This window comes from Nestor notabilis, unplaced genomic scaffold (genome assembly GCF_000696875.1).
Source record: "Nestor notabilis isolate BGI_N333 unplaced genomic scaffold, ASM69687v1 scaffold19098, whole genome shotgun sequence".
Classification (NCBI taxonomy): domain Eukaryota; kingdom Metazoa; phylum Chordata; class Aves; order Psittaciformes; family Psittacidae; genus Nestor; species Nestor notabilis.
Genome location: NW_009941692.1, coordinates 226 through 4,093, shown reverse-complemented (window position 1 = coordinate 4,093; position 3,868 = coordinate 226).

Sequence of the window (3,868 nt, the reverse complement as noted above, 5' to 3'; positions counted from 1 at the left end):
CAGCCTGTCCCTTGCCCCACCACACTGCCCAGCAGGAGCAGAGGGGGGCACCTGCAGGATCCCATGGGCAACAGTGCAGTGAGCTCGGCTGCTGCACAGGGCTCAGCACCCGGCCCCAAGCGCCCTGCCCAATGCGAAGGGGGTGGGCCATGCCAGGCTGCGCTGTGCCGGGCTGTGCCGTGCCACGGGGGCACACTGCTGGCAGCCACCACCGGCTCTCTCCTGGCAGCCCGCTGTGCCGGGCTGTGCCGTGCCACGGGGGCACACTGCTGGCAGCCACCACCGGCTCTCTAGACGACAGCACCAGTACATGAAAGCTCAACCAAAGCTACCGGGAGGTTTAAGCAAAACTGGGTCAAGCACACGAGAAACTGAGGTGTGAGGAAGATAAAAGCTCTTCCCGGCTCAGTGACACTGCAGCGGGTGTGTAGGACACGGGGACACCCAGCTCAGAGCTCACAGCCGGTGCTGGCAGCAACAGAACAGGGCAGCTCCCGCAGCACCGGGAACAGGCTGGCGCCAGGGCCTGGCAATGCCGGGTGGGACAGACCCGCCATGTCCTCGCAGATCCAGAGATCCCTCCACATCCACAGCCCAGCCCCATGTCCCTGTGGCCACTGCCCTGCACTAAGGCAGCCCCAGATTTAATGATGGATCATCGGCCTTTAATAAATGTTTGTGTTCAAAGAATTTACACCAGTGCTCCCAGGCAGCTAATGAGGGACATTGCGATGCACAAAAGCCGTTTGAACACAGTAATTAACTTTGTGGCTGATTCATTTTTAATCATTTAAATGCTCCGGAGATTTGCAGTGTCCTTTAAGTCAACAAAATCTTTTCCAAAGGGCACTTTGCCACCACCCTTCACACAAACACGCCAATGTGTAACTCCCAGCTTCCTAAATAATCATCCAGCACCAACTGAGGATCTGACAAAGCCAAGGCCAGTGCCAGGAGAAAGGCCCCAGCTGCTGTGGAGCTCACACCAGACACTGCAGGCAGCGCCTGACCCCACAGCGGACGCCCAGTGTCGCCAGGGACCGGCAGCCTTTGCACCTCAGCTTCCTGAAGCATCTGTGCCCATGGCCATGCCGGGTTACAAGCTGGATTTTGAGTCCCCGAAGCGAAGGCTGGAACAAACTGCAGCACTTACAAACAAGGTCACGCAAGACAGAGCAAGAACACACACCATTAATACTGAAGGCTTGGCACCCTGTGTGGATTTATGTCCCCGCACTTCTCCCAGCTCCTTGGCGAGGGCCTGAGCGAGGTCTCAGCAGCAGCAGCCCGCCGGGAGGAAGGCAGTGCAGGACCACTGCCCGCAGGGCAGCTCCTCACACAACATCTCTGCCGGAGGTTTAGACCCATTCCGCAGAGCCAGGCCACTCTCTGAAGTCAAGGAAATTTCAAAGCATCCTTGAAGCTTGCTGCCTTCCTCTCTTCTTACTAATTAACTTCAGCAAAACGCACTGTCAGTCAAGCCCACAAAGCAGCCCGCGTCGCTGGGCAAAGCCTAATGGGCTCCTGTTTGTGTGTGAGCCAACCTGGCCATTAGCAGAGAGCAATTAGTGAGGCGGAGTGCAGGAGCCCGATTTGCAGCTCCCTCCTCTCCCTCCTGCAGGCAGCGGGATGCAGGGATGCTCCCGCAACGCGCAGCACCCAGAGGCCAGCACTGCTCCATGCGCTGCTGCAGCCTCAGGAGCACCCAAACCCAAAGGCAGCGCAGGGCAGAGCTCTGGCAGTGCGGGTGCCCCCGGACCCGACGGGAAAAGCCCCTCTCTGTGAAAATAGCATCCAGCAGAACGACTCGGGAATCCTAGGGAGGAAAACTGCACCCCGAGATGCTGCAATCAGAGTAAACGCTCAAAGTTAACTGCAAATTAAGCGGCACTGTCTTCCCTGTGTTCTGGAAGTATTGAAGGTTATTGGCGCACGCTACCTGCAGCAGGAAAAAGCTCAATATTGAGCATCCAGTCCAGGATTGGTAATGAATCGATATCCCCAGCAGCTGGCTGTTCGGTTTCAGTTGTCTTAAAACAGATCTTGCTAAAAATATCTTTCCTGTAGTGTATCTGTAGCTAATGAGGTGGATTAGAGAGACTGATGGGAACTGGAGATGCACCCGGGTTGTGAGTCTGAGGCTGGTGAACAGGCAGCTCCTGGGGGGTCCAGTGGGGAAGCTGAAGGGTCCGGCTCTGGCCAGTGCAGGGGGACCTGAGGCTGCTCCAGGTGACAGTGGGAGTGAAGGCAGGAAGCACCAGGAAAACAGCAGCTGGAGTGAGCATGACATTTGGAGCCACAAGGACAGCAGCTCAGGAGAGGTCTTTCCCGCTGGTTCTACCACCTCTGCATCAGACCAACTCCAGGACGTGGGAAAACATGGAAAAACAGGAACTGATGCGTTCAGAGCATCAGAGGGGCTCAGCTCTCATGCTGCTCTCAGCTGCAGTGAAGACCTACTTCGTCCCTCCATTCAGCACCCCACTGAGGTACGCAATGGGAAGGATGGAGCTGGACCAGGCACTCAGTGTCACAGCAGCCAGGGGCTCCTGCAGGTGATGTTTCTGTTCATGGCAGGGAAAGCCTTTGCCATCACCTTTCCAAGGGGGCTGTGCTCTGGGCTACCCACAGAAACCCCACCACAGTGCTCCCCAAGCACAGCATCATCACCTCTCCTGGTCGGCAGTGGGGAACAGCCCCTGGCCATGCCAGGAGCAGCTCCTCGCCCTGCGAAAGCCCTCACACCCATGGCATCGCTGTGCCCTTACCAGGACATGGCCAGCAGCAGGACCCTGCTCTCTTGCTCCCCGGTGTCTTGGCAGAGCGACAGGAGCTCATCACACTGCGGGTCAGACCTGCTCCACATCTAATTGCTCCACTTGCAAGGAGGAAAATCAATTCCACGTTTTCTACATTAGCAGCCTCTGTGCTTCAGTTCTGGCACATTTGTGAGGTTAGAAAAAAAAAGAGAGGCAATAAAACCAGGGAAGTGTCATTTAATTGTTTTAGCTGAACTAATTCGGAGGCTCTGCTGCTCCGATGTGATCTCTCCATTGATCAGGACATGAAGCCAGGCCTGGACAGCTCCTGCTCACCGGCCGCGCTCCCGTCCTGCTCCCACCACTGCCACTCGCTGTCACAGGCTGTGTCCCTCCTGGTCACAGACAAGTCCCCTCACACAGAGGATCCTTGGCTGAACCGTGGCTCAGGGAGGAGGTTCAGCTGCTCGGTGCTCACTGCCACAGCCTCTTGGTGCTCAAGCGTGTGTGGAGGGGACATGACTCCTACTCCCAGACCAGCACCATGCTGGGTGCCACAGGCTGCTCCATCGCTCATCCTGCTCCTCTGGATGGCCTTTAGACAAAGCACTGCTGCTCCTGTCCTTACACAGTGCACTGCAGGACTGCTCCCAGCTCTTCGCTTTAAGGTGATGCAGGATGGGTGACAGTGTCTGATGTCGGTGGGAGGGTGTGGAAATGACACAGACCTGCCGAGGGGCAAGAGCAGGCAAAGGACACTGCTGCAGCTGCTCTCCAAAGGGCAGGAGGAACTGGGCATGCTGCAGGACAGCCTTAGGAGAGGGAAACAGCTTCAGCAAGCTTCATCCCTGGAGCTCCCCATCACTGGTACCACTGCAGGGACCCAAGTACAGCACTGGGCAGCAGATGTGCCTGAGTCTGCAGACAGCCCTCCTGGGCATGGACCCACCACAAGGGCCGAAGCACCACCCAGGGCCCAGTGGGCTGCTCTGAGCAGCTCTGATCTGCTCACGGTGAGGAATCAGCATGCTCACACCACAGGCAGGACTCACGCCTGCCCAGCAAGGAGGCAAACCAAGGCACCAGTGGAAATGGGAGCAAGCAGCATG